Here is a 24790-nt window from a genome sequence, read left to right as displayed (position 1 = left end):
ATATCTTCCATCTGGAACATTCCATATTTCTGAGATTATTGACCCATGCCATAGAAGTGATTTTAAGGTAAGATTTGAAAGTGGAGAAACAACTGGCCTGCTTAGCAAGAAGGGAGCTCTCCAAACGCTATAAATTGAAATGTGGTTATCATTTTGGCCTTTTTGTTTTATTGTTTTTATATCATTTTATTTTTGAGTATAGTTTTTTAATTATTATTGCTTATGCTGTTGTTTTACTTTGCTTTGTTTTTCTTATATTATTCTACATGCTAACTATTATTATGGCACCCAAACACCTCGGTCTCATTATAATACTAGATCCATAAAAACTAACATTCTCTTATTATAAAAGTACTGATATTTCTTCCCATCTGCTGATAAATTCACTTCACAGAAGGGCGCCCACTACTTCCATCACCTTCTTCTCTGAACTAATCTCCATACAAGGGTCAAATTTGCGCTCCTGTGAGGCTGCACTCATGCATTTGTTTCAACATGTTTGTGGAAAATCAGATAAATACAGGCAGCAAGATGTACCAGATATGAAGAAACAGAGGGGGATGGAGAGACAAAGAAGGCCATGGTGTCCATGCCAAGTAATAACCACTTGTCTACCAGAGTTTTCTTCTCCAACATAGATCTTTCTCATGTTCAGCTGTTGGTATTTTTCTTGTTGGCTTAAAGGCCTCTAAATTCCAATTTACTGTGGTTAGAGTTTCTGTTCAAATGAATTTTGAGCACTAGTAATATTAGTCCCGAGGAAAAAAAAAAACATTACATGCAGCAACTAAAATTCACTTTAACTAGCAGTGACTAACTGAATAGCAAAGCCCAGGAGGTCAGTTTTCATTTTCTCTATGTGGTTATTTCTTTATCTGTGATCTGGAAGAAAGAACAGAGCATTTAAGTCAAACCCCTAGATGCTGAATTTACAGGAGGAAAGCCATTCAAAGCAGACCCCCTTCCAGTGGGTCTTCCTATCTAGTTACTGGAGGATATGCATATTGATTGTATCCAGGTGACCAGAATCTGGATTTTTCCTTCCAAAAAAAAAATAATGCCTGGAGTTTCTATTGACACAAAGATCTTTAGTGTTTCAGCAATAGGGAAGAAGGAGCAATGAGAAAATGAAAGTGAAGTGAGTTTTGTCTGCACATAATTAAATATGTGGAAGAAAATATATATTTAGTCCAACATCCAATATATGACCTACATATTAACCTACATGAAAATAAAGATAATTAATTGACTTTTTGTTTGTTCATGTTTCCTTTTTTGCTAAACCCCATGCTGGCATATACTTACCCTCTAACACCTTTTATAATGGATATAACAGCACAGTGCTTCTCACAGAGTAAGCATTTATTAAATGTTTATTGATTGAATGGTTATAGTTGGCTCTGAGGCCAACTCAGAGATTGATGAATCCCCACCCAGAGCCATTATATCATGCTGCTCTCCTCACTTCTGCCTCACTTTCACTCTGTTCTACCACTACGCCAGCTTCTTTGTGCCAATGGAAAAACTCTCCCTGTCTCGTTTTTCCATATCTTCCCAATGTGTAATCTTCCTCTATTAGAACATACGTTTATTTGAGAGTAAGGACTGTCTTGTTTTCATGTTTTTGTATCCTACTGACTTGCCCATATTAAAGTATGGTAAATGCTCTGTCAGCTTAGGCATTTGCGCATCAGGAAAGTTGATCTTCAAACAGAACTGTTAGATTGTCATATATTTAACCCAGGTTGTAGTCCAAAATAATAGCTATTATTTAGAGAGAGCTTTAAGGTTGGCAAAGTGATATAAATATTGCCTGTATGTATCTAAAATATTTATTTTAAATATATGAGAAATGTGTATTTTATATCACTTTGCCAACCTTAAAGTATGTGTGTGTGTGTGTGTGTGTGTGTGTGTGTGTGTGTATACACATATATATATTTGTGTGTTTTGGTTGTTTCAGTTGTGTCCAATTCTCCATGACCTCATTATAGGGTTTTCTTGGAAAAGATACTAGAGTGGTTTTCTATTACCTGCTACAGCTCATTTTACCAAATTTGAACTCATGAAGGTGAGTCTTCCTTATTCCAAGCCAGTGTGCTATTCATTGTGCCATCTACCCGTATGTGGATAGATGAATATGTGGATAGGTAGATAGAGAGAGAGAGAGAGAGAGAGAGAGAGAGAGAGAGAGAGAGAGAGATATGATTGTATATGTATATATATAAAATATGTATGTCTGTGTATATACCCATACATATACGTCTATATACATAAATGTGTATATACATATATGTGTGTATACATACACATACATATATACATACACACATTATATATACATATATATGTATGTGTGCATGTATATATATGTATATGTATGTATATAATTGATCCTCACAACAACCCTGTAATATAGATGCTATTATCCTCATTTGAACAATGAGGAAACTTAAGGGCTGAGGGAAGTTAAGTGACCTGCACTTTGGGTCACACAACTGAGTGGGTAAGGCTGGATTCAAATGCAGATTTTTCAGACTCTAGGACCAGAGCTCTATCGATTATACTACCTAGCTGCCTGTGATTTTCAAGCCCTGTAATTACAGATTTCTAGACCTGAAAGGACCTAGTGATTACTCATCCCAGCTGTTCCACAAGATATAGTCAAACATTATACTTTCTCCATTGCTCTCATGAGTAAAGGAGACAAACTCACCCTCTCTAACATAAATCTACATGTTGCTTCACTCACTGGATTGATAGCAGCCTAATCTTTGCCCCAGCCATGGATTTAGGGGTAGTTGTAAATGATGCCCAATGAATAGTGGCTTGATAGTTACTTCATTTCATTTATAGGTTTGGAAAATAAAGGCTCTTTGACCCCAAATCCCAGAGCACATAACCCTTTGTATTAAACTCTAAGTCTTCACATCAAAATGGAACCAGAAAAAAAACCCCATAGCCCCACTTTTTCATCCCAATTGGATTACCCTTTGATTAATGGGTCACTGGGCATCTTCATTAATACATCAGTCCGTTGAACAAGGAACTTTTAAAATGCAGTTTTTCTATAGCTTGCATAAAGTATTTACTAAATATACTATAATGAATGACTGGCTGAATGAATGAATAAAAATACTCTGGTCTCCAAGTTTATATCTGAGAAATAATGAATATGTATCATAAAAGAGTGGTTAATTCAGTAAAATATTTAATCAGATCAGTTATTTCACACTGTGGAGAAGAAATAAACATCCATTGTTTGATAGAACTTTTTTTTTCAGTTTTTAGCTTGTTCCATTAAAGGTATATAATTATTCATTAAGTACTTATTTTTTATGGAGAGGTGGAATTTTTCTGGGATAGATATGAAGTTAAACAAGGTAGAGTTTTGTCTTTGTACTACTTACAGCTGTCTATAGGCTAAGATAGTACTATAGATAATGCAGAAGAATACATATATTGTCTTTATTTTGACCATATCAGACATATTAGGATAAATGAGAGGAAAACTGAATAGTTTGAACTTACCCAGGCATAAAATAATTACGACAAAAAGTGTTTCTTATACCTAGAGTATTAAAGTTTGGTTCAGACTTCTATTCAAAGAAGACATTATGAATCTAGGGATAGTCTAAGGAAAGGTAAAGAATGAATTACTAAGCAAATGGAATTAATCCTGCATGAGACTAAATCAAACTAGCCTGGGTCTTACCTCTGAAGATATATCTCAGAGAAATGATCAGAGTCTATAAAACTATGAAGCAAAGAGATATAAGGGTAGGACATTATTCACATGGTGTCATTTAAGGAACATTGGATTTGGAGTTAGAGAGACTGGGTTGAAATCTTGACTCTGACATTTACTACAGGAGTGATCTTGCATAGGTCAATAAATGTCTCTAGGCTTCAAGTTCTTTGAGTGGAAAATGAAGAAGGTTATTTTACACCAGAGGTGTCAAACACGTGTCCCTGGTGCCATTGTCTCAGTAACATTCGAGAGTGTGAATATATCTCATTGCCACAGCAACACTCTCTAATGTGGCCAGAACCAGATTAAAATGAAATTGGGAAATATTTAATAAAATAAATAAAAATACAATAGAAAACAGATGATGCTAACATGTGGTTTTTTGAGTGAATATGTGGCCTTCAGAGATTCTTATATATAGATTAGTGGTCCCTGTTCTATTTGAATTCAATACCACCAGGTTAGAAGCCACTTTTTATCTCTAAATTTATTCTCTTCACCTCTTATCACTTGGAACTCCTAGTTTTTTTCAAAAGTCACCTTATATTCAATGTTCTTCATGAGGCCTTACTTGGGCATGATGGCTATTAATGCCCTTCTACAAAAAAATATTATATTCATTTTGAATATATTTTAATATTCTTAAGTGTGTATCTCTCTACTTCCTTTAGAATTTAAGCTCCTTGAAGGCAGGGACTATTTCAATTTTGTTTTGGTGTGTATTTTCATTACTTAGCACAGATCCTAGAATGAAGTAAGTGCTTGAAGAATGTTGTTGATTGATTCAGTACCAAATATAAGAACCCTAGATCTGTCTTCCCATCCCACTGGAAGCTTGAAAAATGTACTTTTAGGACAACAAAAAGGAAGCAGAATGTACACAAAGGGTAGTAAACTTATTAATATTATCCACTCCCATAAGGGATGGTACAGACTGAAAATGGGGGAAGATTAGAGAAAAGTTTAATCAGATTCTTAAATAATGGACACAACTGACTATTTATGGAAGTCTACAAGTTACTTACATAGTACATTTAATGGCACCACAACCTGTCCCTCACATCTCTATAAGAAACAGAATCCTAGGGGCAGCTAGGTGGTGTAGTGGATAAAGCACCAGCCCTGAAGTCAGGAGAACCTGAATTCAAATCCGACTTCAGACCAAACACTTGACACTTACTAATTGTGTGACCCTGGGCAAGTCATTTAACCCCAATTGCCAAAAAAAGAAAGAAAGAAAGAAAGAAAGAAAGAAAGAAAGAAAGAAAGAAAGAAAGAAAGACAGAAAGAAAGAAAAAAGAAACAGAATCCTACATTGAAGGGGAAGGCAAATCTGCTCCCAAACATTATAAAGACAGAGAGTCCAAAGTTCACTTCACAGAGTATTACAATGAAAGAAAAATGGAAAGAGTGGGCCATTGATAAGAGCATGAGAAAATATAGGAGAAATAGAGAATAAAAGTTAAACCTTAGTCCATGGCTTTTAATTTTATGCTTCGAAAGTCACCTTTACAGATTGCTCAACTCATAACTTCCTATTTAAGGTGCTAGTGTCAGAACATAAAGTCATATTAGACAGAAGACAGCCATATGAGGAAAACAAATGAGTAAAGTGTATTCTGTTAATGAGTCTGCTAATCAGACAGATATTCCTACTATATCTGCTAGGATATGGCAAAATTAGCCACACAAGATTGTTCATTCCTTCATTCATGCATTTGTTCTTCAAATATTCATTAAGAATCTGACATATGTTGAAAATTGTGCTAGGTGTTGTAGATTATACCAAGAAGTATAACATACCCTTCCTGTGGGGAGCATCTGGTCTGTCTATGAAGATAAGATATATTCATGTTTAAAGTTAAAAAAAAAATAGGACAAGGCAACATATGGAAGATATCCAATAAAATAGTTTATAAAAATTTCAAAAGTAATTAAGAAAAGATAATCTGAACCTAGAACCCCCCTACTTCAGAAGCTTCAGGGTTTCCCTAATGCCTTGAAGATCCAACATAAACTCCTCTGTTTGACATTTAAAGCCTTTCACATATCTGGCTCCAACCTATTTTTCTAGACTGATTTTACATCACTCCCCTTCAAGCACCCATCATTTCAATTTGAAGGACATATTTCACGATTCTGTTCTCCTTACATGACATTGCATCTCCTACAGTTATGCATGTTCAGAAGCAGTCCTCCCAGGCTTGTAATGTTCCTCCTTCTCACCTCTAGCTTGTGGAATTTATCCCTTGTTACTTATCTCCAAGATTCAATTTAACAACCATTATCTACATGCAGTCTTGAAAGATGAATAAGAGGAAAGGAGGGAAGGCATCCGTCACAAGCATGAACAACATCAGATAAGGAATAGTCCCAGCTAAAACCACATCTTATCCTAGAAGTCTTTCCTGATACCCCTTTATGCTAGTGCCTTCCCTCAGTTAATTATATCCAACTTATCATATATATGGTAACTATGTAATAGGAAATGTCTTTGCCTTTCTTTGTATACCCAGTACTTAATACAGTGCTTGGCACATAGTAGGTGTTTAATACTCTGAGGTAACCTCACACCTATCAGATTGCCTAACATAACAAAAAAGGAAAATATTAGATATTGGAGAGGATGTGGAAAAACTGGGACACTAATGCACTGTTAGTGAAGCTGTGAATTGATCCAACCATTCTGGAGAGCAATTTGGAACTATACCCAAAGGGCTATAAAATTGCGCATACTCTTTGATCCGGTAATACCATTGCTACATCTATAACCTAAAGACATCCAAAAAAAAGGAGAGAAGCGGTCTATTTGTACAAAAATATTTATAGCACTTCTTTTTGTCCTAGCTAAGAATTGGAAATCAAAGGGATACCCATCAATTATGGAGTGACTAAACAAGCTGTGGTACGTGATTGTAATGGAATATTATTGTGCTATAAGAAATGACATGCAAGATGATTTCAGAAAAACCTGGAAAGACTTACATGAACTGAGGCACAGTGAAGTTAACAGAATCAGGAAAGCACTGAACACAGTAACAGCCATATTGTTCTATGAGGAACTGTGAATGACCTAGCTATTCTCAGCAATAGAATGATCTTAGACAATCTCAAAGGACTAATGACAAAGCATACTATCTGCCTCCAGAGAAATAACTGATATTGTTTGAATACAGACTGAAGCATGCTATTTTTTACTTTCTTTCATTCACTTTCTTTTGGTTTTACATAATTGTACATGTATAATCTGTATCTAATTTACCATCTCAGGCAAAGGGGAAGGGAGTGAGGAAGGGATAGGATTTGGAATTCAAATATTAAAAATTGTCTTAGCATGTAATTGGGGAAAAACAATATATATTGAAAAGTAAATGCTCATTGACTGAACTTAAACAGAAGAATCAGAAATAAGTTTGGCATTGGCCATGTGGTGTAGCAATTAGAAAGCTAAACTTGGAATCAAGAAATACCTGGCTTAGAATTTCATTTCTGATACTTGTTAATGGTACATCATTTAATGTCTTTGAGCCTCAGTTTCCTCAGCTGTAGAAGAGAAATAATAATACATGTAGTGGGTGGCTAGGTGTTACAATGGATAGAGCACCAATCCTAGAGTCAGGAAGACTTGAGTTCAAATCTGGCCTCAAATACTTACTCGCTTTGTGACCCTGGACAAGTCACTTAACCTTCTTTACCTCAGTTTCCTCTTGTATAAAATGAGCTGGTGAAGAACATGGCGATCCACTCTAGCACCTTTATCAAGAAATCCCCAATGGGGGGAAGCTAGGTGGTGCAATGGATAAAGCTCTGGCCTTGGAGTCAGGATGACCTGAGTTCAAATTCAGCCTGAGACACATAACAGTCACTAGCTGTGTGACCCCGGGCAAATTACTTAACCCCATTGCTTCATGAATAAGGAATTTTGGGGCAGCCAGGTGGTGCAGTGGATAGAGCACCACCTGTGAAGTCAGGAGGACTTGAGTCCAAATCCAGCCTCAGACCAAACACTTGATACTTACTAGCTCTGTGACCCTGGACAAGTCACTTAAGCCCAATTGCCTAAAAAAAAAAAAAAAAAAAAAAAGAAAACCTCAGTGGGGTCACAAAGAGTCAGACCTGACTGAAATGACTAAGAAACAACAACAATAACAATACCTGTAGTATTTAATTCATGAAGTTACAATGAGGACAAAATGAAATGATGTACGCCACGTGGTTTGTAGGCGTAAAAGTTTTTTGTTTTTTTATCGGTTTTTATTGTAAAGCTGAAGATGCATTTTAGAAATCCAAGAACAATGTAGTTTGAAAAGTAAAGTAGGGTTGCATTCCAGAGCCAAGATGGCGGAGTGAAAAGGTAGTCGCTCTCACTCTCCCCTATCAACCTCTGAAAACCAGAAAATATCACCCCAGAAAAAAAAAACCTGGAACAGCTGAACTAGAAGAAAGATGAGGAGCAGCAGTGCAGCAGCCCAGCAAAGGGGTCTCCCAGTGCCTCAGCAAAAACAAGGGAGGCAGAACCACAAGGGGCCCCAGGCAGACAAGTACCCTGCGCCATTCATGTGAAAGGAGGTGAAGAAAACAAGCTAAAGGCTTCCTAAAGCCCTGGCCTTGCTGATTCCAACCCAACATCAGGTGAGTTGTAGGAGCCCTGAAGCCTCCAACTGTGAAGAAATCCTGAAGCCCAGGTGGTAGAGCAGGCAAACACCAACACCTGGACCTCCGAGTGCCTCAGTGAGGATGGGGGGAGGGAAGTGGTGGAAACCAGCTCAGAAAACCACCAGGAGCCTTGGCACTCCACCGCAAAGGAATCTCCTGGTACATTAGCAGAAACGAGGGAGACAACACTGCAGGTGGCACCAGGCAGATAAACATCCTGCAGCACCCCTCTAAAAGGAGCAGCAGAAAGCTAAAGGAAAGGAAAAGCAGGTAACCTAGAATTGCCTGAAAGTTCCAGCCTTGCTGATTCCAGCCCAACACCAGGTAAGCTGCCAGAAACCTACAGCCTCCAATTGCCAACATAAGAGTCTCCAGCACACAAAGCCAGTGACCAAGACCTAGGCTCCCAACACAAGAAGCTTGGGTCAGTACCCTCTGTTCCCCACTAGGAGAGCTCAATCTCTTTAAAGGCCAGGGAATAAAGAAACACCATGAATAAAAAGAAACATACCATAGATTCATATTATGAGAAGAGTGAAGATCAAGACAGAAATTCTGAAGAGCACAACATTGTCAACAAACCCACATCTGCAACAACAAAAGGGACTATGAACTGGTCTGAAGCCCAAAAAGCCTTCTTAGAAGAGCTCAAGAAGGATTTTAATAGTCAAATGAGAGAGGTAAAAGAATCCTTCAAAAATACAATTGTCCAGTTGGAAAAAAAAATACACTGAAGAAAACAAGTCCCTAAAAAACACAATTGGCCAATTGAAGAAGGAAGTACAAAAACTAACAGAAGAAAACAATCTGTTAAAAACTAGAATTGGACAAATGGAAACTAATGTCTCTATGAGAGAGCAAGAATCAGTCAAACAGAAACAAAAAAATGAAAAAAATAGATGAAAATATAAAATACCTCATCAGTAAAACAACTGACCTGGAAAATCGACTCAGGAGAGACAATTTAAAAATTATTGGACTACCTGAAAATCATGATAAAAAAAGAGCCTGGACAGTATCTTGCAGGAAATCCTAAAGGAAAACTGCCTGAAAGGCCTAGAACCAGAAGGGAAAATAACCATAGAAAGAATCCAGCGATCACCACCTGAAAGAGATCCCAAATTGACAATGCCAAGGAATGTAATAGCAAAATTCCAAAATTACCAGATGAAAGAGAAGGTGCTGCAAGCAGCCAGAAATAAAGAATTTAAATATCATGGAACCACAGTCAGGATTACACAGGACCTTGCAGCTACTACATTAAAAGACCACAGAGCATGGAACATGATATTCTGTAAGGCAAAGGAGCTTGGAATGCAGCCAAGGATCAATTACCCAACAAAAATGAGCATCATTTTTCAAGGGAGGAGGTGGATATTCAATGAAATAGGAGACTTCCAAACTTTCCTGATAAAAAGACCAGATCAACAAAAAATTTGATCTTCAAGTACAGGACTCAAGAAGGACTTAAAAAGGTAAATAGGACAAAAGGATACAATATGTTGTTAATAAGGGGGGGGCTGTTTAAACCTCTACAAGGGAGTATGATACTTGCAACCCTTGAGAACTGTATTGTTATCACACCTTGTTAATCAAGTGGGTTAAATGGATCCAAATAAGTGGATCAATCTGATCTTAGAAAATGTACTGAGAAAGCAGGAGGCAGACAAGGGTAAATTACATTATAGGAAAAGACACAACATCCTATTACAGCAGAGGGAAAGGGGGGGGAGCATTGTTTGAACCTTACTCTCATCAGATTTGGCTCAAGAAGGGCATAATATAATCAGTTAGGTATAGAAATCTACCTTGCCCTATAGGCAGTAGGAGGGAAAAGGGAGGGGGGAAAGAAGGGAGGGAAGCAGCAGTAAGACTAAAGGGGAAGAAAAGGGAAAGGGATAATAAAAGGGGGAAGGGACTGAAGAAGGCGGTGTTCAAAAGCAAAACACTAGTGAAGGGGAGAAAGGAAAAAGGAGAAAGAAAAGCATAAATGGGGAAAAAAGGATGGAGAAAAAGACAGATAGTAATCATAACTGTGAATGTGAATGGGATGAACTCTCCCATAAAATGGAAATGGATTGCAGAATGGATTAAAAACCATAATCCTACAATATGTTGTTTACAGGAAACACATTTGAAAAAGAGTGACACATGCAGGGTAAAGGTAAAAGGCTGGAGAGAATATATTATGCGTCAGCTGAAGTGAAAAAAGCAGGGGTAGCAATCCTGATCTCAGACAAAAGCAAAAGCAAAAATAGATCTAATCAAAAGAGATAAGGAAGGAAACTACATCCTGCTAAAAGGCACCATAGACAATGAAGTAATATCATTACTAAATATATATGCACCAAATGGTATAGCATCCAAATTCTTACAGGAGAAGTTCAGGGAGTTACAGGAAGAAATAGACAAAAACTATACTAGTGGGGGACCTGAACCTCCCCTCTCTGCACTAGATAAATCTAACCACAAAATAAACAAGAAAAAGTTAAGGAGGTGAATAGAACATTAGAAAAGTTAGGTATGATAGACCTCTGGAGAAAACTGAATGGGGATAGAAAGGAATATACTTTTTTCTCAGCAGTACATGGCACATACACAAAAATTGACCATGTACTAGGGCATAAAAACCTCACAATCCAATGCAGAAAGGCAGAAATATTAAATGCATCCTTTTCAGATCATGATGCAATAAAAATTATATGTAATAAAGGGCCATGGAAAGATAGACTAAAAAAATTGGAAACTAAATAATCTAATCCTAAAAAATGATTGGGTCAAACAACAAATCATAGAAACAATCAATAATTTCATTTCAAGAGAATGACAATAATGAGACAACATACCAAAACCTATGGGATGCAGCGAAAGCAGTTCTTAGGGGAAGTTTTATATCTCTAAATGCTTACATAATAAAATAGAAAAAGAGGAGATTAATGAATTGGGCATACAACTAAAAAAACTAGAAAAAGAACAATTAAAAATCCTTAACTAAACACCAAATTAGAAATATTGAAAACCAAAGGAAAAATTAGTAAAATTGAAATTAAGAAAACTATTGAACTAATAAATAAAACTAAGAGCTGGTTTTATGAAAAAACCAATAAAATAGATAAGCCTTTGGTTAATTTAATTAAAAAAAGAAAGAAGAAAACCAAATTACTAGTATCAAGAATGAAAAGGGCAAAGCTACCACCAAGGAAGAGGAAATTAAAACAATAATTAGGAATTATTTTGCCCAACTATATGCCAACAAATTTGACAATCTTAGTGAAATGGATACATATTTACAAAAATATAAATTGCCCAGATTAAGTGAAAAGGAAGTAAAATACTTAAATAACCCATCTCAGAAAAAGAAATTGAACAAGCCATTGATGAACTCCTAGGAAAAAATCTCCAGGCCAGATGGATTTACATGCGAATTCTATCAAACATTTAAAGAACAATTAATTCCAATACTATATAGACTATTTGGGAAAATAGGTGAAGAAGGAGTCTTACCAAATTCTTTTTATGATACAAATATGGTGTTGATACCTAAACCAGGAAGAGTCAAAATAGAGAAAGAAAATTATAGACCAATTTCTCTAATGAATATAGATGCAAAAATTTTAAACAAAATACTAGCAAGTAGATTGCAGCAACTTATCACAAGAATAATACACTATGACCAGGTAGGATTTATACCAGGAATGCAGGGTTGGTTCAATATTAGGAAAACTATCAGCATCATTGAGCATATCAACAACAAAACCAACAGAAACCACATGATCATCTCAATAGATGCAGAAAAAGCTTTTGATAAAATACAACACCCATTCCTATTAAAAACACTAGAAAGCATAGGTATAAATGGAGTCTTCCTTAAAATAATAAATAGCATCTATCTAAAACCTTCAGCAAGCATTATATGTAATGGGGACAGGCTAGAAGCATTTTCAATATGATCGGGGTGAAACAAGGATGTCCATTATCACCACTGTTATTCAATATTGTACTGGAAAACCTTAGCTTTAGCAATAAGCGAAGAAAAAGAAATTGAAGGCATTAGAATAGGCAAAGAAGAAACAAAGCTATCACTCTTTGCAGATGACATCTTAGAGAATCAAGTAAAAAACTACTTGAAATAATAAACAACTTTAGCAAAGTTGCAGGCTATAAAATAAACCCACATAAATCATCAGCATTTCTATATATTACCAACAAAGCCCAACAGCAAGAGATAGAAAGAGAAATCCCATTTAAACTTACTGTAGACATTATAAAATATTTAGGAGTCTACCTCCTGAAACAAACCCAGGAACTCTATGAACACAATTACAAAACACTTTTCACACAAATAAAAAGATCTAAATAATTGGAAAAACATCAGTTGCTCATGGGTAGGCCGAGCTAATATAATAAAAATGACAATCCTACCTAAGCTAATTTACTTATTCAGTGCCATACCAATCAAACTACCAAAAAATTATTTTATAGAGTTAGAAAAAATAATAACAAGATTCATTTGGAAAAACAAAAGGTCCAGAATATCAAAGGAACTAATGAAAAGAAATGCAGGGGAAGGTGGCCTAGCAATTCCAGATCTTAAATTGTATTATAAAGCAGCAATCATCAAAACTGCTTGGTACTGGCTAAGAAATAGGGAGGTGGATCAGTGGAATAGGTTAAATATGCAAGACACAGTAGTCAATGACTATAGTAATCTATTATTTGATAAACCCAAAGACCCCAGCTTCTGGGATAAGAACCCACTCTTTGAAAAAAACTGCTGGGAAAACTGGAAAAGAGTATGGCAGAAACTAGGCATAGACCCAAATCTCACACCATATACCAAAATAAAGTCAAAATGGGTTCATGACTTAGATATAAAGGCTGATACCATAAGTAAACTGGGAGAACAAGGAATAGTTTACCTATCAGATCTATGGAGAACAGAAGAATTCATGACCAAACAGGAGATAGAGAACATTATGAAAAGCAAAATGGATAATTTTGATTACATTAAATTGAAAAGTTTTTGCACAAACAAAGCCAATGCAACTAAGATTAGAAGGAAGGTAGAAAATTGGGAAAGAATTTTTACAACCAGTCTCTCTGATAAAGGCCTCATTTCTAAAATATATAGAGAATTAAGACAAATTTATAAGAACACAAGCCATTCCCCAATTGATAAATGGTCAAAGGATATGAACAGACAGTTCTCAGATGAAGAAATTAAAGCCATCTATAGTCATATGAAAAAATGCTCTAAATCATTATTGATTAGAGAAATGCAAATCAAAACAACTCTGAGGTACCACATCACACCTATCAGATTGGCCAACATGACAAAACAGGAAAATGATAAATGTTGGAGAAGATGTGGGAAAATTGGAACACTAATACATTGTTGGTGGAGTTGTGAAATGATCCAACCATTTTGGAGAACAATTTGGAACTATGCCCAAAGGGCTACAAAAATGTGCATACCCTTTGATCCAGCAATAGCACTTCTAGGGCTATATCCCAAAGAGATCAAACAAATGGGAAAAGGACCCACATGTACAAAAATATTCATAGCAGCTCTTTTTGTGGTGGCAAAGAATTGGAAATTGAGAGGATGCCCATCAATTGGGGAATGGCTGAGCAAGTTGTGGTATATGAATGTAATGGAATACTATTGTGCTATAAGAAATGATGAACAGGCTGACTTCAGAAAAACCTGGAAAGACTTATATGGTCTGATGCTGAGTGAAGTGAGCAGAACCAAGAGGACTTTGTACACAATAACAGCCACGTTATGCAATGACTAAGATTGTTAAACTGAACCCTTCTCAGCATTATGAGGATCTAAGACATCTCCAGAAGCCTTGGGATGGAAAATGCTGTCCACATCCAAAGAAAGAACTGTGGAAGTTGAATCGCTATCACTTATTTTTACCTTCTGTTGAGTTTTGTTTCATCTTTCTGATGGTTCCTCCTATTGGTTTTAACTTTTACTTACAACTTCACTAATGTGAAAATGTGTTTAATGGGCATGTAAATGTAAAGCCTATATCAGATTGTGTGCCATCTTGGGGAGGGTGGGGGGGAGGAAAAAGGAGAAAAATTTTCAACTCAAAAGCATATGGAAAAAATAAAAAAATAATAAATAAAAAAATTTAAAAAATTAAAATAAAAAGAAAAGTAAAGTAGTCCTGGTTGATTGAGGGCCTTTAAAGCTAGGGAGAAGAATTCCATTCAGGAGAAGAAGGCTTGTTGTTTTCATTTCTTAAAATAAATATTCGAACGAGACAGCTCAGTACTATCACAGAGCCACATAGATGTTTACCAGCGGCAAATACTGATTTTGACCTCAAAATCCAAAAAGATTCAATCACTGAAATATCCATGCAAGTTCCTTCAAGGCAAGTACTGATTTTGTTTTGTTTTGTTTTGTTTTTCATTTTGTCTTAGAAGTCCCAAAGTCTGGCACAGGGCCTTACCTATACGGGGTTCTAGATGAATGCTTGATGGATTGTATTGGATTTTCCTGGAGATAAATAATCCAAAACTGAAAGCGTATTTTCTTTTGCCTTGCAGGGAACAGATAGAATGAGGCCTGTGATTTTATAATACTGACTTCCTCTTTGTAGCCTAAAGTCTAAAGGAGTTGCCCAAGTCCCTTAGAGGTTACGTTTTAGGGGATGAAATTAGAGAAAAGGTCAGTATGTGGGAAAGTCTTACTGTCTCCCAGGCTCACGCTCTACCCATTACTCCTTGATGATTTCTTCTACTTAGCTTTTTCCCACCCACTGGGCCAGATCATAGCAAGATCATAAGGTGAATGTTATGACCCTCGCCACTAAGAATTCCAGAATTAGAAGACAGTTTCATGACTGAGTTCAACTGCAAGCTGGTGAAAGAAAGTATGTTAGTCTTTCCTAGATTCCTAAATTTACTTTAACAAGTAGTGTATTTATTTTTCAACAGACAGTAAAGATGTGAAAAAAACTTTGGCTGGGTGACTATGAATAACTTGTAAATAGTAATTCCCATTGTTCTCACACTCTCCAGCTTATGAACAGCAGCAGTCACATCATAGCAGAAAGCATGTAATGTTGTATTGACTTCTTGGTAGGGGGTGTGGAAAGATTTGCTCCCTACTGAGGGAAATATTGATCTTGGTTTCTTGTCCTCCAAGTTTTATCTCATAGGTCAATGATCTTGAGATTCACCTCTGAACATATGGAAATGAACTTAATACTGTAAGTGACTGGAGCTAATGTTTCACAAATTTGGATTTATATATCTGCTTTGCTTCCATTTGGCTCAAGCACTCCCTTGGGAAATCCCAAAGCTTTGTTTTAATAAAATTAAATTTATTAGGTCCAGTCAGAAAACTGAGAATCATTGGTTTTGGGTTAATATTCTTGGCTGTGCCAAAGACAAATGAATCAATAACATGAAAATTTAAGTTCCTCATAGAATCACAGAATTTTTACTTAGAAGGGGCCTCAGAGACCATCTAGTCTAAACCATATCTGAAAATTCATCTTCACCATAACATATGTTACAACTGGTCATTGGACCGCTTCTTGATTTTCTCTTCCTCTCACTCCTAGTTCTGTCCTCTGGAAGCAAAAAGAACTAGGTAATTTCTTATCCATATGACAAATTTCCAAATACTTGAAGAGAACTATATCTTTGCTAGACTAAACATCCTCTGTTCCTTTCAATGGTCTTTATATGATGTATAATTAATTCCCTTCATCATACTTCCTCAATCCACTTAGTACCTATGAACTACTCCATTTCACCTCAACCACACATGGAGATGACCATATCCTCAATCCTGCCATCAACAACATTTCCATGTTCATGCATTCCAAAATTCATTTCTCTAATTATAACCTTCTATTATTGCATTTTTCTCTGAGTTAAGATCCTTAACTCTGTTCCTCCTCCTCACTGTGATGTCCATTTCCTCCACTCCTGTTTTTTTTCCTCAGCCCATCAACCCTGTACTGTCTACATTTTCCTCACTTTGCTGTCTTAACCCTTTGATAAACCAATTAAACTCTATGCCATTCTATTTCTTGAATCCCTCATCCCCCTTGTCCTTTCATTGGTGATGCCTTGCTTGGATTGCAATATTTGAATCTATTCAAATAACACAATTTGCTTATCCATTCCCCAATTGATTTATTTTGTTCAATTATTTGCTACCACAAAAAAGTGTTATATTTTATGAAATTTTGATATATAAGGGATTTTTTTTTCATATCAGTGACCTAATTCAGGCATAACCCTAGTAGAAGCTATAAATCAAAGAATATAGCTAATTTTAGTTATTTAATGTATAATTCCAAATTGCTTTCCAAAAAGGTTGTGCTGATTCGCAGATCCACCAAAAATGCACTAATGTGTATATGTTCTCACAAACCCTTCTGTACAATAATTTGCAAATCAGTCATCTTTACCATTTTGCTGGATGTGAGGTAAAATCTCATGTTGTTTTCATTTGATGTTCCCTTATTAACGATTTGAAACATTTTCTTATATGATTGTTAATAGTTTGCAAGTCTTTTGAGAACTGTTTGTTCATATCCTTTCACTATTTTACTACTGGGGAATGGTTTTTGGCTCCATGTATTTGTATGTATATAGTTACATGCATACATATATACACATATGTATGTTTACACACATATCCTTCATGTATAAGTATTACATATGTTATTTGTTAATGTTCTGTATTAGTGGCATCAAGTCAAATAAGATCCTTGAGGGCCATATATTTATTTAGAAAACCACACACATACAGAGTTCTTTTTTAAATAATACATGAACCCATTAAATTCAGATAGAAACTACATTTTAATTTGGTTCAGTTCATATACATGCTACATATTTAAAACCTCTGGTTTATATGTGTCAATCTTCATCTGATACCAAACCTTTACAGAGAAATTTGATAAGAATTTTTCCCCCCATTGGTAATTTCCCCTCCTCATACTAGATCTATCAATTTTTGCTTGCGTAGAAAGTTTTCAGTTTCATGTATTCAAAATTATTTATTTTAACTTTAGTAATTGCATATTTTCAGGGTAAGTCATTTTTCGGGTGTATCTTGAGCTCCTTCACCTTTGGAATATATCATTTCCTTCCCTTCTGAAGTTTCTGGTGGTTAAAGAATAACCTCATGTTATTCTTTATGTGTGTGCGTGTGTGTGTGTTTGCGTGTGTGTGTGTGTGTACATGAATATAAATAAATTCTACAAGTACCAAGGAGAAAGATCTTCATGTTTATGTTAATGTATATATGCATATGTGTATGTATGTACACACATGTGTATACACATTTGTCTATGTCTCTATATATGTCTCTATGAATACACATGACACTTTCCTCAGCATTTGTAAAAAAAATGTTTGTCATTTTAATTGTTAAAATTAACCTCTACACATCTTAGATTTTGTAGCACAGCTATTTATGGATATATGTTTATATGTTTATGCACATATGCTTCTATGTATATTTGCTTATGCATATGTTTCTATGTATGTATATATGTTTCTATGTATATGAACGCACATACATATGTGCACATATTTACATATCTATATATACACACATACAACATTTTTCTCAGCATTTATAAAATGTTTTTGTCATTTTAATTGTTAAAATTAACCTCTACACATCTTAGGTTTTATAGCATCATAGGTTGATTTTTTAAAGTGATTTGTGGATTCTTTCAATTGACACTTTGTTTCCTGCTTTCAGAAGTTACAGGTAGCATTCTTTTATTATTAATTGCATTATAATGTAGAGGTTTTTTGACATTAGCTTTTTCCATGAAGCCTATGATATTTAAATTGTTTCTACAAATACTGTCTTTGGGATTGAAGTTTTGCTTCTGTAGACATCATGTGTTCATAGAACATTACTGCATTTTATTTCTCTCCTTCAGGTTGTCTTTCAACTTAGTACATTTTTATTCCTAATAAGTAATTCTCTCACTTTTTTTGGAGATATTTATTTTTTTTCAATACCATTTCTTTTCCAGGCAATGTTTCTAGTATTATGATGTTTGAGTCAAAGTATTGTGGCTCTGCTCTCCTTGATGGTGAAGTAAATGTTTGTTTTTAAAAGTTTTACAGATCTTTTTATTTGTTTCTTATCCTCCTTACAGTTTCATCTTTGGAATGATTTTATTTAGGTGCATTTTTCCTCCAGCTTTATTTTTCCCCTCTATTGATTCCTTCCATATGAGGAGTCAATATACAAACTCAGCCTTCCATCTTCCTTATCCTTCAGCCTTAGGCCTTTCTCTTTCCTTATTTTCTTCAGTATTTTTTTTGGGTCTCTTTTAGCAAGCTATTGACTTTTTTTTTCATGATTTTCTTGCATCACTCTCACTTCTTTTCCCAATTTTTCTTCTACATCTTACTTTTTTCTCAAAATCCTTTTTGAGCTCTTCCATGGCCTGAGACTGATTCATATTTTTCTTGGAGGCTTTGGATGTTAGAACTTTGACTTTATTGTCTTCTTCTGGTTGTGTGTTTTGAACTTCTTTGTTACCAAAAAAAGATTCTATGGTCTGACTTTTTTTTTTTTTTGCAAAGTTTGTTCATAATCCCAGCCAATTACTTGAGTTTTAAACTCTTTGTTAAGGTAGGGGTCTGCTTCCAGTGTGGAGAATGTACTGTCCCAAGCTTTGGGGGTTTTGTGCAGTTGTTTTCAGAGATACTTCTAGGGACCTGTAAATTTTCAGTTCTTCCAAGGAGGCATGATAAGGGGCTAGATGTTTATTCCTTTCCTGGCCTGTGCTCTGGTCTATGAGTGACCACAAGCATGGGATTTCCTCTCCACCACCACTACAAGCTCTACCACACCAGCTCTCCTCCTCACCCCAGAATCACCACCCAGAACTGTGACCCAGATCCAACCACAGGCAAAGCAAGAGATTCCTGCCTCAGCACTGGCAAAGAGATTCCTGCAATCCCCCTATGATCAGCCACCTGATTCCCCCTCAGACTCTGGGCTGGAAGCTCCAGAGGCAGCCACCACACTGGGGCTGGGACTACACTTCTCTCTCTCTCATGGCAATCACAGACTTTTTCCACTGACCTTCTAAGTTGTCTTTGGCATTTGCGGGTTGAGAGGTCTGGAAACAGCCACAGCTGCCCATGATTCAATTCTCTGAGGCCTGCTCCAGGGCCGCTGAAGACTATTTTGCCTGCCAAACTGCGCTTCTCTCCCTGCCCGGTGTGATATACCTTTATGATGAACCATCCAGGCTGTCTTGGTCAGTAAATTTGTTTCACTCTATCTTTTTGTGGGTTCTGCTCCTTAGAATTTGTTTAGAGTCATTTTTTTACAAGTATCTGGAGGGGTTTGGGGGACAGCTCAAGCAAGTCACTGCTTTTACTCTGCCATCTTGTCTCCATCCCCCCCCCTTCTTTGATACTGAACCATTGTTTTAATTATTTTTGCCTTCTTCACCTATAACCATGATTGAATAGCAATCTTTGAATATCACAATCTATGTTAATTTAATTTTATACACTCTTTTCCAACTTACTCATAGAATTGCCTTATTTCTTTATCCTCTGCAACTTTTATTGGTGCATAACCTGCAATTATTCTTTTGATTGTGTTTTACAAATACTTTTCATGAGTATTGCAATATAAGATGACCAAATGTCCCAAAGGTATGCACAATAAAACCCAATCTGCCAGCCATTTGATTTGCCTCAAGGAAAATCCATGATACATTTCTTCAATTAAGTGCAACTTTCTTTAAATTAAGGTTTCATTTATTACAAGAATGTCAAAGTTGATATAATTCCATTCCTTTAGTTGTATATCCACAGATTATCTTACTTAAAGAATATGAATAACTAAGATCATGTTTATAGATGGCATAGCAAGATATTATTTTAGACACATCAGCCTCCTTTTCTGCCACTATGCCACCTTCATTTCAGAATTAGAAAGAAGCCATCATTGGACTAAGTATAACTTTATAATTTTCTTTTGTTCTTGGGTTGCTATGGACAAGCTAAATGGCCTAGTGGTGACTAACCACTCTATTTATCTAGAATGGTACTCGTAAAGGAGATACAGCCTTTTGTTGGGATAATGTTTCAAGCCTTTCTACCTTGGTAGAATCTCTGAGAGTTTATGCTCCACTTTTTTTCTAGTGACCTTTGTTTTAAAACCACAGTTTCTTTGGACCTTGGAATACTGTTGATGAAACATTAGGGTCTTCTGGTTGTTGTTCTTCATTTTTTTTTTTTTGGGCTAAGCAATGGGGTTAAATGACTTACCCAGGGTCACACAGCTAGTAAGTGTTATGTGTCTGGGTCCAGATTTGAACTCAGGTCCTCCTGAATGCAGGGCCGATGCTCTATCCACTACACCACCTAGCTGCCCCTATACTCCACTTCTATAGCTTTCTAAAACCTACATCACCTCCAACTCACAGTAAGACATAAGCGCATTAGAATAAGACTTTACAGACATGATCATTCAATAATCCAAAGAGAACTTCAACTTTTAGGATCATGGGGGCATAAATAATGTAACATTCATAGAACTGAAAGGAATTATAGAGTCCATCAAGTTCAATCCCCTCCTTTTGAAAGCACAGAAATGGTTAAGAACTATCCGAAGATCACAAAGTTAATGAATGTCTGAAGCAAGATTGACTCCTAATGCACTACCTTATCCACTAATACCATACTGGCTCTCATTTTGTGTCTCTCAAATATTTAAAAGTAAATATCGTAGAAATGTTCCTCATGATTTAATTGTTGAAGGAAAATCACCAGGAAGGTTGGATTTCTCCTGAGCAAGTTTAGAAGCATACCTCTATGTTCATTCTTATGTGAGATACAGTTTCACTCCTCTCTGTGGACTGAATTTAGACTCATCACTAGAGATAGGCCTTAAATATTTGGCTAGCTTTGCTTCTTTCAGGCCTACCTTGACACAACTCACGAACCCCCAAAGATAAAAGCTGTCCAATTTCTTGCTAGTTGATGAAGCAATAGCTAGGCTAATCCAGGGAACTCCAGAACAGGGATTGACTGGGCTAATTCAGTTTCTATTGGGCAAACTCTTTGATTTTTCTGAGGCTTCAAATACATAGGCATATTCTCACCTGTGTGGAAGTCTATAGCCTCATATCCTGGAAATCCCATTTGCTTCAGCCTCATATACCCATCCTTCTAGTCTATAAAAATGACTTTGCCTGAATTTTTTTCTTCCTTGCTAAGATATAACATTCTGTGTATTTCTGGTGTGGAGCATATGGGAGTCCTTAGAGGAAAGCAAGCGTAAGTGATACAAATGCAAACCATTATATTTGGGACCATCCTAACCTAGCACAATTATGCTTATATTTGGACATAAAACACAGGCACAGTGCACCAGGTGTCTATAGCCTCTATAGATAAATAAAATAAAAATAAATATTGCTGAGTGTAATAAAGAGGTAAGAAAGCAGACCATATAGCAGATTTTGCAGTGAAATGGAAAAGATTTGCATTGCAAAAAGCAAATGATGCCTGCTATTTGATTGTGTGTGCCATGCATCCCCTATGCCCAGGAGCTTGAAAGAACCTATGCTATTTGAAAAGGTAGAGTCAATTGACTTTCAGATGTTCTGAGGACATTAAACCAGAAGGCTGTTATCTCAGCTGGAGAAAGCTTAGATGCCATTTTTACTGACTGAGAAATGGCAAGTTGATGAAGACCATAATCCGCTGATAAAAAGCTATTGGTGGTCTGTAATGTTTACTTTTTATCAGCTTAGCTGCGGAGGGGTTAGCCCTCAGTGCAGAGGTTGTCTAAATTTACGTGAGTATTATTTCACTGTGATAACTGGTTTAAAGTTTTTTGACCAACTAGGGCTGATGATTTGGGAAGTTTCATTGACTATGTGTAAGTATACAATGTCAGCATATGGGACTTTTGCAAAGGGACTTTTTGTGCTAAGGCCCTGGTGCGCTTCTCTTTGCCACCACGAGGCACATGTGATGGATTGCAGTCCCATCAAACTGGTGCAGCATCATGAGATCATAGCTTTAGAGTCTCAGATGCCATTTAGTCCAATATTCTCATTTTACAGATAAGGAAATAGGCTGAGGAAGATTAGGTGACTTGCCCAACGTCACAAAGAGAATGAAAGAGATAGATTCTGTCTGTGTTTCTGAATCCAGCTTACTCCTGCAAGTTGCCATTATGCCATGATGTCACTACACAGTTCCTTCATTATGTAGTCAAGGTCATCCTTTCATATCACTTCCCCCCCCCGGAAAAAAATATCATTTTCATTGTTTAACTGCTCCATTTTTAAATTTCCTTTTTTCCCCCTTTTATTTATTTATTTGTTTTTGCTGTATCCAGGTCCAGATAAAACTATCTATATGAAAATTTACCTACTGTCTCAATGCTTCATGGAGTGAGCATTGTGGACACCCAATGTCCACTGATAGGTTGACTTTTCAGTTGAATATTTTGATGTCGTGTAAGATGAAGTACTTTCTATTTTTCCTACTTTATATAGTAATATATGGTTTGTAAAGAAAAAAAATTATTCTCCATCAATTATCTCATTGAGGAAGTATAATGGTGTGGTGGAAAGATCTTTGAATTTAGAAGCAAAAAAACCTGATTTCCAATGGTGGCTCTGTCACGGACTACCTGTATGACTGTAGATGATCTCTCTCAGCCTGTTTTCTGCTACTAGGTAGTGCAATGGAAAGAATTCAGAAAGTGGAGGCAGGAAAACTTAAGTTCAAATTCAGCCTCAGACTTCCTAGTTATGGCAAATCATTTAACTTTTGTCTGCCTCAGTTTCCTGCCTCCCGAGGTGGCCGAGAGGAATAAATGAGATAATGTTTGTGAAGTACATTTCAAATGTTAAAGTGCTATAGAAATTTTAGTTACTATTATCTATAAAATAGGAGATTGAACTAGATTATCTCCAAGATCCCTTTCTGCTCTAAGTCTGTGATGCTCATAATAATCCCATAAGTTTAGTAAGGGCAGATGGGAAAGTTGAATCTTAGAGGTCTCTGAAGTACAAGTCACTCCAATCTGTAATGAACTCCAATTTCTCCTTACACTTCCAGGATCAAATTAAAAAAATCCTCTAGCATTTAAAGCCCTTCATAACTTGTTCCCCTCCTACCTTTTTATTTTTTTTTTAAATTTACATCTTACTCGCTACCACATACTCTGTGATTTAGTTACACTGGCTGCCTTACTTTTCCTTAAGAAATACTTTACATCTCCCTCCTCTGTGCATTTTCAGTGACTGTGCCCTAATGCCTGGGATTCTTCTCCTCCTCATCTCTGCCTCCTAGCCTCTTTCAAACCCCAGTTAAATCCTTATCTTCTAAAAGAAGCTTTTCACAAACACCATCCATGCTAGTGCCTTCTGTCTACTAATTATCTTCTATTTTTCCTGTGTATATCTTTGTACATAGTTGTTTGCATGTTTTCTCCTCCATTAGACTGTGAGGCTCCTTGAGAGCAGGGGCTGTTTTATGCCTTTCTTTGTATCCTCAGAGGTTAACACAGTGCCTGGTCTATAGAAGATACTTAGTATGTGTTTAATCACTTGGCAAAGTTCACCTACCTAGTAAATGAGTTATCCAATGCCAAGCTCAATGTTCTTTCAAGAACACCATCATACTTTACTCTGTTGACAGAAAATGAAGTTACATTTTGACAATGATTTGGTTTTATTGTTCAATGCAGATAATCAAGGTATATCATTTGTTATTTTTAAAGTTTTAATGTTTTTCAACCTTGAGGTACTACCTGATGGAGCAGAAAGGAGTGGACAGCTTTTGGAGATTTGCTAAATATCATTGCATTTGCATCATCAGGATCAGAACACTCACAAACATCAAGACTGATTTGATGAAAATGATGGGGAAATTCAGATGCTGCTAAATGAAAAATGAGAACTCCACAGGGTTTACCAGCAGTATAGTTTATCCATCTCTAAGAATGCAGCCTTTAATTCCATCAAAAATAAAGTAAGAGCAAAACTTAGAGAGATGTAGCCTTCTTGGTTCAGTAAAAAGGCAGATGAAATTCAGTTTTATGCTGATAGTAACAATCCAAAGTGCTTTTATGATGCCCAGAAAGCTATTTATGGGCCAAAAACCTATGGTACATCTCAAGTACTCAGTGCTAATGGTGCCACGTTGATTAGTGATAAGGACATAATCCTAGAGAGATGGGCCAAACACTTCCATAATGTTCTCAACAGACCATCATCAATCAATGAAGAAGCCATTGACTGTTTACATCAGGTTCAAGTCAATCCCTCCCTAGCTGAAATTCCAACTGAGGAAGAGGTTTTGAATGTCATTAGGCTCCTTTCATAT

Source organism: Phascolarctos cinereus, unplaced genomic scaffold, assembly GCF_003287225.1.
Source record: "Phascolarctos cinereus isolate Bilbo 61053 unplaced genomic scaffold, phaCin_HiC Scaffold_4;HRSCAF=312, whole genome shotgun sequence".
Classification (NCBI taxonomy): Eukaryota; Metazoa; Chordata; class Mammalia; order Diprotodontia; family Phascolarctidae; genus Phascolarctos; species Phascolarctos cinereus.
Note: the sequence above shows the minus strand (reverse complement) of the source record.